This window comes from Amia ocellicauda, chromosome 4 (genome assembly GCF_036373705.1).
Source record: "Amia ocellicauda isolate fAmiCal2 chromosome 4, fAmiCal2.hap1, whole genome shotgun sequence".
Classification (NCBI taxonomy): domain Eukaryota; kingdom Metazoa; phylum Chordata; class Actinopteri; order Amiiformes; family Amiidae; genus Amia; species Amia ocellicauda.
The window spans coordinates 1,096,629-1,109,565 of record NC_089853.1 but is presented as its reverse complement, the minus strand read 5'-3'; the positions used below and the strand labels follow the sequence as shown (position 1 = coordinate 1,109,565).

Below are 12,937 nucleotides of genomic sequence, written 5' to 3'. Positions count from 1 at the left end.
TTTGAAAGTTGATCCTCATCGATGGTTAAATCTGTAGAGAAAAGGCTCGCGTTGGCTACTTTTCTGTCAAGCACATGGTGTAATAGCGCTCTCAGGTTAGCTGCAGAGTGTTGATGACAGAACCAGTTGCAGAAGCAGTCCAGAACATTCCCCATGTTCAAAGTCCCTTAGTTCAGGTCAGAGTCTGAATCAGTGGCGTAGATGTCGAATTCTTCGTCGCTGCCCCCAGCTTTAACTTCTTTACGGAAGAAATAAGCTTTTAGCTTGCCAGCGGTTTTTCTACTCGGCTCATCCAGGTCATTGAGCAGCTGCCCAAGTTTCTCTATTATAAACGGCTCCTTTTTCAGCTCCAGCAAAATCTCATCTATGATTTTCTGGACTTGTCCCGCAGTGACATGTATGTGGGAGTAAGACAGCGCCTTGATTAGTGCCGGTTTCAGCCACGGTTTGTTCAGTCTTCTGTAAAACACGTTGAAATAGAACAGGAAATAGTAACGGTCTGGTTCAAACAAACAACTGTGTCTCAACTGACTGGGGTGATTCACTTCACACCCCCAACAGACTTCTTTCAGAGCTCGGTCGATGAGAGCACTCAGAATATACACCAGGGTGCTTTTAACCACTCTGCTTACTTGGTCACATACCCCGGGCATAAATCCTGCGTCTTCATCACGCCCCCGGGACAGTCCGATGCTCATTGGGTCGCCTGGTGGTTTGTGGGGTGTTTCTACATCCATTGGACTGACCCCCTCCTGAGACGCCCAGACGGTAGACAGTTCGGCAAAATCGAGGCCCTCCATGAGCTCCAGAGGCTGGGGATCCCCGAGACTCATTTGGACATCCATCGCAATGCATGTTGTTTCGTCCTGAGGGACCGGGGTCTGAGGTCTTGGAGGGTAACCGCAGTCAGAGGGTTCCGGAGTGTATACAAAATCTGGGGAATAGAACCAGGGGTGATCCCGGGTTTGAAGAGGCCTGTAGAGCCTGTCGACGTCCGCAGCTTTCGGGTAAGACATTCTCTTTAATTTTAAACCATGAATGAATTGTTGTGCCTTTTATCCTATCTCTTCACTACGTCACGACACACCGCCCTCTTAGAAGAGAGTAGCCCCTGAGCCGTCAGAACCCCCTCCAAAACCCCACACGTCGTCTGTTTTATCATCGTCGTCGTCATTCAAGGGGGGTATATAATCCATAATCCAGCATATTCTCCTTCTAACCGAATCCAGTTGCGAACATTTGGTCAAGATGTCAAAACCATCATTTATACAGTTTATGACCTCTTTCAAGAAAGGCCAGTCCACGGCGTCAAACATAATTCCAGTAACCTGTTTTTCTGGATCGACCCCCCCAGAACAACACCCAGGAGCGTTCAATCTTCAAATTGGTGAGTACAGGAACCCCTGCCCGGGATTGTTTCTTGCGGGGTTTCATGTTGATGTCGCTGGACATGTTGAAGAAGCGGGATGTTTCAGATGCTGAGAATTAAAGAGGTATTGCCTAAAAGCAGCGCGGGTTCTTAAATAGAGAGGAGAGTTTCGGGGCGTTGCCTTCACAGGGGTGAGGGTCTTTATGGGTGGCCTTGTTGTTCAGGGTTTTATGGGTGTACACTTTCTGACGGATATGACGTAGGAATAATTAAGGAAATAACTCTACCTAAAATCACGCCCCCCAATTATGACGTAGGAATATTAATAAGCTTAGGGCATACGTCATAACAAAATAGGCCGTGCCCAAAAAACCCTACTATCTACTCCAGTTAAAGTTCCTGTTGTGTTCTCAGTTGATGTAGGTGTAGTTGATTCAGTGGATTGTGTGGTATGTGTAGTAGTGGATGGTCTGATTGTGGTCTCTATTGTGGTTGTTGAGGTACCAGTTGTAGGTCCTGTTGTGCTCTCAGTTGATGTAGGTGCAGTTAATTCAGTGGATTGTGTGGTCAGTAGTGGAAGGTCCAGTTGCGGTCTGTATGGTGGTTGTTGAGGTACCAGTAGTAGGTCCTGTTGTGCTCTCAGTTGTTGTAGGTGCAGTTGATTCAGTGGATTGTGTGGTATGTGTAGTAATGGATGGTCCAGTTGTTTTCTCTATGGTCGTTGTTGATGTTCCAGTTGTGGGTGTTGTAGGTCCTGTTGTGCTCTCAGTTGATGTAGGTACAGTTGATTCAGTGGATTGTGTGCTCTGTGTAGTAGTGGAAGGTCCAGTTGTGGTCTGTATAGTGGTTGTTGAGGTACCAGTTGTTGGTGTTCTAGGGCTTGTTGTACTCTCTGTCGATGTAGGTGTAGTTGATTCAGTGGATTGTGTGATATGTGTAGTAGTGGATGGTCCAAATGTGGTCTCTAGAGGGGTGTCTGGGTAATCCTGGGCCCTGCATTGCACTTGAAGAGGGTGAGCGCACACTGTGTGTCCTTTAGCTCTGATGTTATCATAGGTTTCATAATCCCCTTCATTGTCTACAGTTGGTACGCTGATGTCATACCAGTATGACCACTGGCACACTTCCTCCACACAGCTGGTGGTTCCCGATGATTGAGTTTCCTCAGCTGTAGTAGGAGACAGAAAGAAGGATATATGTATATGCAAGCACTGTGGTCACAATGGTGCTTAAACAGCATAATCTGGTGTACATTTAAGAGGGAGCAAAAGTTTAATGAACAGTTCATATATTGATTGATTGATTTATATATTTTTATTTTATGTTTTATTTTTCAATGTATTATTATAAGTAGTAGTTGAAGCAGAAGTAGTAGATTTTTTTTCAGATGTGTAAACAATTCCGAGAACTAATTATTGAATTTTAAATTAAAGTTTTTGAATGCTCTTATTACGTGGTACAGGTATGGGTAGGCTGATAATAATGAGGTCCTCTATTATAAAAATAACAGCTCCCCTGGTAGTGCCATTGGTGGAATTTTTTCCTGCCGGCTCTGAACTACAGCTGGTAATGCTATAGTTGAATTGGAAAGCAGCTGACCCTGCCTAGAGAACACACCCTGCACTCCAACCTAGTACTGGTAAAGGATGCACCTCTCTGAAGGTTACATACTTGTACCATAAATACTGATACAATTAAAGTAGTGCTGTCAGTATGGTGTACTTTGTATGTTCTGATGTAGTGGCCTTTCATGACAAGGTCTGAATCCTATTTTTATCATGACCCTGTAGCTGCCTTCCTGTCATATGTGTCACATGTATTTGTTTCAAAGAGGGACAGGGAGAGAGAGAGAGAAAAATATTTAAAAGCAATTACTTGTTGTGGGAGTTGGAGTGAACGGTGTGGAACTTGGAGTGGACGGTGTGGTGAAGTTGAACACTGTAGTGGGTGGCTGCGGCATGGTAGTGCTTTGTGTAGTTGTACTTCTGGAGGTTGTGGTTGATTATGGGGTGGTGGGGGTGGTGCTGTGTGGGCAATTGTACACATCCCTCTGAACTGTCCCATTTTCACCACACACAGCTGTAAGGCAGCTCCCGATCCCATCCGTGGTGTTGTAGATGGTCGCACCGTACGGATACTTGTTCCCATTATATGTGCAATAGCATGCTGCAGAGGAGAGGTTAACATTATTATTTGTTCACATTCAATGAAGCCTAATGTAATTGTAAATATAAAATACACAATTACATTTAAATGATGTATATGGCAAATATGCTTACCAAGATCATTGTAGCTGCAGAGCACTTCTAAGGACTTACAGAGGCTAGAAAATAAATGTAATGTTTAGTTCTCTACATCTTGGTGATCTGACAGCCATAGTGTTTAAGAAGAACTCTCTTTGTATGTTTAATTTTCATTAACTTCATTGCAAGTTATTTAAACACAAAATATACCATGTTTCACAGTTCTCAGTGGGAGGAACGTTCTCTCCATCGTTGTAATGGTTTCTGTCTCCATCATAGCAGCCACACTGTTCTCTCTTCACACATGTCATTGAGTCCTCATCAAAATATGTCTGGGTCGGAGGGCAATTTGGATAGCAGCCTAAAGAATATTAGACCATATATATCCATAAATGTTTATATCTGTCTTGTGTTGTATCTATGTAAATTATGTATACACATATATACAGCTCTGGAAAATATTAAGAGACCACTTCAAAATGATCAGTTTTTCCAGAGCTGTATATATATATATATATATATATATATATATATACACATACAAAATAATTACATAATTTTCATAATTATATACAGACTGGTGACAAAGGAAAAACCTGAATAAATGAGTGGAGGAACATAATTGAAATTCAGTTTGGACAAGTGCAAGGTATTACATGCAGGTAACAAAAATGTCCAATATAATTACACTATGGGAGGAATAGAACTAGATGAAGTAATGCATGAGAAAGACCTAGGAGTCTATGTGGACTCCTCACTTTCTCCATCCAAACAATGTGGGGAAGCAATAAAAAAGGCAAACAGGATGTTAGGGTATATTGTCAAAAGTGTAGAATTTAAAATAAGGGCAGTAATGTTTTGACTGTACAATGCACTAGTTAGAGCTCATCTGGATACTGTGTACAGCTCTGGGCTCCACACTTCAAGAAAGATATCACTGCTTTTCCAGATCAGCAGGGACACACGCACCCGGGGACACAAATGGAAATTGGGCTTCAAGGCATTCAAGACAGAAAACAGGAGACACTTCTTTACATAGAGAGTAGTCACAATCTGGAACAAACTCCCCAGCGTTGTGGTTGAAGCTGAACATTTGGGAACATTTAAAATCATACTAGATTGGAGCCATGGATAACTCAGTTATTAATGGACACCAAATGAGCAGGATGGGTCGAATGGCCTCCTCTCGATTGGACACTTTCTTATGTTCTTCTTATGTTCTTATAACAAATTCAGATGCCTCCAAACAGGTGTACTACATGATACAATTAAGCAATGAACATCGTATCGTGCTCTGTGGCATTTTTAAAAATGCTGAGCAGGCCCAGTTGACCCCGATTTTGGATCAAGTTGGCAAGAGGAATGGATCAAAGTGACTTTGAAAGAGGGGTCATTATTGGGGCATGAATGGCAGGAGCTTCAGTCACACAGACTGCTCAACTGGCTAGTGTTTCAATAGGAACAGTGACTAAAGTTACATCTGCATTTAGATCTATGGGAAGGACATCAGTCAATAGGGTTGGACATTGTGGTGGAAAGCACACATTTAATAACGATGATGCACGTGCATTACTGAGATATGTAAGGAAAAACAGAAGAGCAACTCTTTCTCAGGTGACTGAGAATGTCAATGCAGGACGTAATCAGACTGTGTCAGCAAGAACAGTCCATTGAGAACTACACAGAGAGGGATTTTATAGTAGGGCTGCAGTGCATAAACCCCTCATTACAAAGACAAATGCACATCTGAGAGTTCATTGGTGCAAAAACCATAGGCATTGGTCTACAGAGATGTGGAAATAAGTTATATGGTCAGATGAGTCATCTTTCACCATATTCTGGGCAAGTGGGCGAGTGCATGTGTGGCGTCACCAAGAGAACGGTACAGGCCTGACTACTGGACCCCTACAGTGAGGGGGTCTGGAGGCTCTGTTATGCTGTTGGGGGCATTTTCCTGGCATGGTTTGGGTCCACTTCTGAGTGATCTCCTTTATCCTCTGGTAACATATTTCTATCCTGATGGGAGTGGTCTCTCTCAGGATGACAATGACCCCATCCACAGGGCATGAGGGCTAACTGAATGGTTTGATGAGTATGAAAATGATGTGACTCATATGCTATGGACTTCCCAGTCACCAGATCTCAACTCAATTGAACACCTATGGGAGATTTTGGGTAGACGTGTTAGACAGCGCTCTCCACCACCATCATCAAAACATCAAATGAGGGCATATCTTTTGGAAGAATGGTGTTCCATTCCTCCAGTAGAGTTCCAGAGACTCGTATAATCTATGCCAAGAGCACTGAAGCTGTTCTGGCAGCTTGTGGTAATGATTTGATACATTTTTATGTATGGATTTCACACATCAGTTAACATATGAAGCCTAATTTATGTTGAACAACATCTGTAACAAGGTTCTGAAACCAAACTCCTACCTTCCAGCCCTGGGATCTGATTGGAGCATTTCCCTGTGGGGTTCCGGCAGGTCTTCATGCAGGGAGATCCGCAGGGCTGGTAGTGCCACTCACACTCACCAGGGGGGTTGTAGAAATCACAGAACAGTGCTGCAGGGAAGGAAGAAAAGCAAACAATGATTTGCCTTTTACCTCCTATGAGGTTGGCTTCCTGTCTCTAGTTAGCAGAGTGGAGGGGTGAGTGGATGTTTCTTCAGGCTGTGACTTACGGCAGATCTCTGGGCTTCTCCAGGCCACACAAACACCAGCTTAATTGCAGGCTGCAGCATAGGAGGCCACAGCTGTACAGAAACACTTGCAGTCTCCTCCACTGTCACAGGCACAGGAGTCTGTCACACAGGCATCGTAGTACGGAGTGGGGTCCACCTGCAGAGCAGACAAAGCGGCAATGACTCTACTAGTCCTACTTTTTGTGGTTTATTTAATAGATTTTTGCTCTTGTCAGCTCAGAAAAATACATCAAAGCACAACAGGCAAGGCTGTGAGATGTACTAGTAAACCTGCCAATGGCATAGCTGTGGCTGCAGCCTGATCTGATTACCTGGGAGTGGCAGGCTGTGAACACTTGGCTCTTGATGATGCTGTACTGCCTCTGAGCCCAAGACTGTCTGTAGGGGTTGGAGACACAGGGGTCCTTTGTGACCACAGCATTGGGGCAACTGGGAGACACTTTCCAGCTGTTTCCAAATTCCAGCACATCTACAACCACTGCTTGGCTCCTGGTGGTGAAGTCGTTGTTTCTGTTGCCATCGTAGTCTCCACACAGACCACAGACATGGCCCTGTGGCAGGAAGATAGTGGTCAGCAGAAGAAGCAGCTTTAATTCTAATGTGAATACCTCTTACATAAGGATCGTTTCCGTATGATGTAATCGAGGGCACACTGTGGTCTCTTCCAGTTGTCCTTAGTGTAGTCATCAGCACTCACCTGGAATTCAGGACTCAGTTTGATGAACATGCTGGTCTTCTTGTCCCATATAAGGATCAGTCCATTGTTGGTTTCAATCACCAGGTAGATCCCCATGTAGCGGATCTGGTAGGGAACTTCTATGCCCGTGTCTCTCTGGACCACCTGGTAGTTTTCTTCTGACAGTTTCAGCTCATTGTTCTGAAGATAAATATATATATATATATATATATATATATATATATACAGTGGGGGAAAAAAGTATTTGATCCCCTGCTGATTTTGTACGTTTGCCCACTGACAAAGAAATGATCAGTCTATAATTTTAATGGTAGGTGTATTTTAACAGTGAGAGACAGAATAACAACAAAAAAATCCAGAAAAACGCATTTCAAAAAAGTTATAAGTTGATTTGCATGTTAATGAGGGAAATAAGTATTTGACCCCTTCGACTTAGTACTTGGTGGCAAAACCCTTGTTGGCAATCACAGAGGTCAGACGTTCCTTGTAGTTGGCCACCAGGTTTGCACACATCTCAGGAGGGATTTTGTCCCACTCCTCTTCGCAGATCCTCTCCAAGTCATTAAGGTTTCGAGGCTGACATTTGGCAACTCGAACCTTCAGCTCCCTCCACAGATTTTCTATGGGATTAAGGTCTGGAGACTGGCTAGGCCACTCCAGGACCTTAATGTGCTTCTTCTTGAGCCACTCCTTTGTTGCCTTGGCTGTGTGTTTTGGGTCATTGTCATGCTGGAATACCCATCCACGACCCATTTTCAATGCCCTGGCTGAGGGAAGGAGGTTCTCACCCAAGATTTGACGGTACATGGCCCCGTCCATCGTCCCTTTGATGCGGTGCAGTTGTCCTGTCCCCTTAGCAGAAAATCACCCCCAAAGCAGAATGTTTCCACCTCCATGTTTGATGGTGGGGATGGTGTTCTTGGGGTCATTCCTCCTCCTCCAAACACGGCGAGTTGAGTTGATACCAAAGAGCTCGATTTTGGTCTCATCTGACCACAACACTTTCACCCAGTTCTCCTCTGAATCATTCAGATGTTCATTGGCAAACTTCAGACGGGCCTGTACATGTGCTTTCTTGAGCAGGGGGACCTTGCGGGCGCTGCAGGATTTCAGTGCTTCACGGCGTAGTGTGTTACCAATTGTTTTCTTGGTGACTATGGTCCCAGCTGCCTTGAGATCATTAACAAGATCCTCCCGTGTAGTTCTGGGCTGATTCCTCACCGTTCTCATGATCATTGAAACTCCACAAGGTGAGATCTTGCATGGAGCCCCAGACCAAGGGAGACTGACAGTAATTTTGTGTTTCTTCCATTTGCGAATAATCGCACCAACTGTTGTCACCTTCTCACCAAGCTGCTTGGCGATGGCCTTGTAGCCCATTCCAGCCTTGTGTAGGTCTTCAATCTTGTCCCTGACATCCTTGGACAGCTCTTTGGTCTTGGCCATGGTGGAGAGTTTGGAATCTGATTGATTGATTGCTTCTGTGGACAAGTGTCTTTTATACAGGTAACGAGCTGAGATTAGGAGCACTCCCTTTAAGAGAGTCTCAGCTCGTTACCTGTATAAAAGACACCTGGGAGCCAGAAATCTTGCTGATTGATAGGGGATCAAATACTTATTTCCCTCATTAACATGCAAATCAATTTAAAACTTTTTTGAAATGCGTTTTTCTGGATTTTTTTGTTGTTATTCTGTCTCTCACTGTTAAAATACACCTACCATTAAAATTATAGACTGATAATTTCTTTGTCAGTGGGCAAACGTACAAAAACAGCAGGGGATCAAATACTTTTTTCCCCCACTGTATATATATATATATATATATATATTGGTTCCATACAGGCTATGAAATGGAAAACATGGGAAATTGTTGAATATCTCCATTCCTACTTAGCTATGTGCGACTTCCTGTCTGCTGTGGAATATTCTCAGAGATCAATAGTCAGTGGCTGATCAGCACTGGGAGTTCAAGGATGTAGGGAATGCAGATGTTCAAACAGCAGGGAGGTTATGAGCTTGAAGGTCACCTGACCTTTCTAGAATGTACCTGGGGATCAATTGGTAAAACAATACTTATGTTACACTTATACTTGTGTTACAAATACATGATTTCATCCTTTAAACTACTGATTTGAGAATTGTAAAGTTGAGTTAGTAAATATTTTTTTTTATTTAATTTAGGTAAATCATCATTTCTATATAATGAGAGATTAAGTATGAAGTGGGACCACAGATATTCATGTACCACACACAATATTTATCCCCACATTGCATATTCATTAGCATGTTTTGCCCACTGAAAAAGTAAATACACTAAGTTAATAGTGGTGTCTGGCCGCATTTGGTGTTTTTCACAAGGGTAATATAACGTTTTGAGAACCAAGTGTCTATCTGCTACAGTATTCTCCAGACACAGACAGAAAGGCAGATACACACAGGCCCTGCATGAGGTAAAATTAATTAAAGGTGGGGTAACATCATTTATTTATTTTTTACATTAAAAGTTGTAGCTATATTTTCTAAATATGTCCTGAAAATTTATATCACATCCGTTACTTATAAGATGGAAAAAAGCTATGTTTTTGTTAGACCATTTTTAAAAAACCTTTCACTCCTGTACCCGGAAGAGTGAAAGTGTGTGACGTCACACCAGGTATATCACTGATTTAAACCACTGGAGTTCAATGGCAGATGACAGTGAAAAAGATGTTACTGGGTCGGATGTTTTGTGTGGAAGTGTTGATGTGGAGGACAATTCACCCCCACAGTCCCCGACATCAGATACAGGAGAGCAAGATAACATATATACTTTTCATTTTATATGCGGTGAGGCGCTGTTGTATCCCAGCGCACTTTTGAGACAGACTCTAAACTGAGAGAAATTAACCTGATAATTAGCTCCTACACCTTCACTCAAATGAATAATAGTGCTTAATTATAATGCACGACAAAGAATGGAATAATTGGAATAATTATAATAAATGATAATGTATATATTTAAGAAACATAAGAAAGTTTACAAATGAGAGGGTGCCATTCGACCCATCATTTGGTGTCCATTAATAACTGAGTTATTGTTTTCTATCTTGAATGCCTTGAAGCCCAATTTCCATTTGTGTCCCCGGGTGTGTGTGTCCCTGCTGATCTGGAAAAGCTCCTCTGGTTTGATGTGTTCGATGTCTTTCATGATTTTGAAGACTTGAATCAAGTCCCCACGTAATCTCCTCTGTTCCAGGGTGAAAAGGTTCAGGTCCCTCAGTCTCTCAGTAGGACATTCCCTTCAGACCTGGAATAGGTCTGGTTAATCTCCTGCCTCTAGAGCAGCGATATCTTTCTTGAAGTGTGGAGCCCAGAACTGTCCACAGTATCCAGATGAGCTCTAACTAGTGCATTGTACAGTCTGAACATCACTGCCCTTGTTCTCAATTCTACACTTTTGACAATATATCCTAGCATTCTGTTTGCCTTTTTTATTGCTTCCCCACATTGTTTGGATGGAGAAAGTGAGGAGTCCACGTATGCTCCGAGGTCTTTCTCATGCGTTACTTCATCTAGTTCTATTCCTCCCATGATGTAATTATAGTGGACATTTTTGTTACCCACATGTAATACCTTGCACTTGTCCACATTGAATTTCATCTGCCAGGTGTCAGCACACACCTGAATATTATGGAAGTCCCTTTGAATAGCCTGTGCTGCTGAGATTGTTTCTGCTGAGCCACCTATTTTAGTATCATCTGCAAATTTGACAAGTTTGCTAACTATCCCAGAGTCCAGCTCATTAATATAGATTAGAAAAAGCACAGGCCCTAGTACTGATCCCTGTGGAACTCCACTAACAACCTCACTCCAGTTAGAAGCAACTCCTCTAATCGACACCCTCTGTTTCCTATACATCAACCAGTTCATAATCCATCTACTTACATTACCCTGAATGCCTGCAGCTTCCAATTTGAGGATCAGTCTTTGGTGTGGAACCTTTTCAACAGCTTTTAAGCAATCTAAGTATATGATATCATATGCTTTCACGTGATCTACAGCTGCAGTTCTGTGTTCAAAAAATTTGAATAAATTAGTAAGACATGATCTGCTTCATCTAAACCCATATTGACTATCTCCAAGAATATGGTTTTAATTTCTGTCTAATACATTTTTCCAACATTTTACAGGTGATGCAGGTGAGACTGATTGTTCTGTAATTTCCTGGCTCAGTTTTGTCCTCTTTCTTGTGGATTGGTATGACATTTGCTGTCATCCAGTCAGTTGGCACATCCCCTGTTCTAAGTGTCATTTGGAATATTTGAGATAGTGTCCTAAAATAATTCTCATTTCTTTAAGTACTGTTGGAAATATACCATCTGGCCCAGGTGATTTGTTTGTTTTTAATGCTGCTAGTCCCTTTAGTACCTCCTCCTCATTTATCCTGATCTCTCTTAGGGTTTGACTGGACTGGTTGTTAACCTGTGGCATGTTATCTGTTTTTTCTTTTGTAAAAACCTCTGTGAAATACTCATTTAGAACATTTGCCACATCTTGTTCGTTATCCAAGATATTTCCATTATTGGCCTTTATCTGTTTCACTTCCTCCTTTATTGACCGTTTGCCGTTGTAAAATTGAAAAACGCTCTTTGCATTAGTTTTAGCTCCAAGAGCTAGGTTTCTTTCTATTTCCCTCTTTGCTTTCCTGATCCCTTTCTTAAGATCTCTTTGCAGCTCAACATATTCTTTGTATTTTGTTTCGTCTCCATCCCTTTTGTATGCGCTATACAACATTTTCTCCTGAGCCTCAAGTAGTATATTCTTAAAATATAACCATCCATTTTCAACTGAATCTGTATCCAGTGTGCTCCAGTCTACCTCGTCTAAGTGCCACCTCATACATTCAAGGTTTGCTTTTCTAAAATTGTAGACCATTGTTTTACTTGGTCCTTGTTTTTTGAAAGAATGCCTCAAAGCTAACCATATTGTGATCACAGTTTGCCATTGGTTCTCTAACTAGTGTCGCTCTGACTCTATCTTGGTCATTTGAAAATATCAAGTCAATGCATGCACTCTCCCTGATTGGTTCCCTGACACATTGAGTTAGACAGCAGTCATTTACCATCTCAACCATTTCTATTTCTGCTTCTGTAGTCCTGACTGGGCTTTCCCAGTCTATGGTTGGGAAATTGAGGTCCCCCATTATAACAGCCACATCTTGTCTACATGCAGTCCTGATTGCATTGTACAATGCAACTTCTTTCTGAATAGCTTATACCTTTGTGATTTGGAGCTACAGTACTGATAAGGGAAAGGGTCTCACCTGTGGATAGAGGCAGCTGAGAAAAGATTCCGTTCACAAAGACACTTCCACAAGGCAGGAGGCTGATCACCTGGGAATTACAAATGCAGTGTCAATACACAGAGATCCTGGTAGCTTTTACTTCTGATACATGTTCTACCGCTTACTTGTTGTTCCAGGGCAGACTTGAAGAAAGACATGTCCTGGCACGGATGGGTCATTTCCAACCTCAGTGAGCAAAATGCAGTCAAGGAGATGCTTCTTCTCAAAGCTGGTGCAATTCCCAGCCTGCACACCAGTGCTGAGCAACAAGGTGCTTCACACACCTCAGCAGAGGTGATGTTTGTCTGTATTCATGTCAGTGGCTGATTAAGAAAGTTCTTTAAGATGACTTACAGTTGTTCCTCCTGAGATAGCCAGGGTCACAGCCTTCAAGCAGGTCTCAGTCTCTGTCAGTCCACACTTGACAAGGTCTCCCATGACTGTGAATGCACTGCTGTTGCATTGCTACAGCAGAAACAGGAACAGCACAAGACAAGAAAACAAGGAAGTGTGCAGTGAAAAACAATTGACATGGTTATTAATCAGGAAGTAGGATTGGAGATCAGTATGCAATCAGAGAAAGATGTATGCATTCACAGC

At 42.5% G+C, this 12,937-nt stretch overlaps 1 pseudogene; it reads right to left on the bottom strand.

Annotated features, from left to right (window-relative positions):
- Nucleotides 1-357: 357 nt before the first annotated feature.
- The window catches only part of LOC136748928 (mucin-5B-like), a 37,572-nt pseudogene continuing 24,992 nt past the window's right edge, over nt 358-12,937 (bottom strand).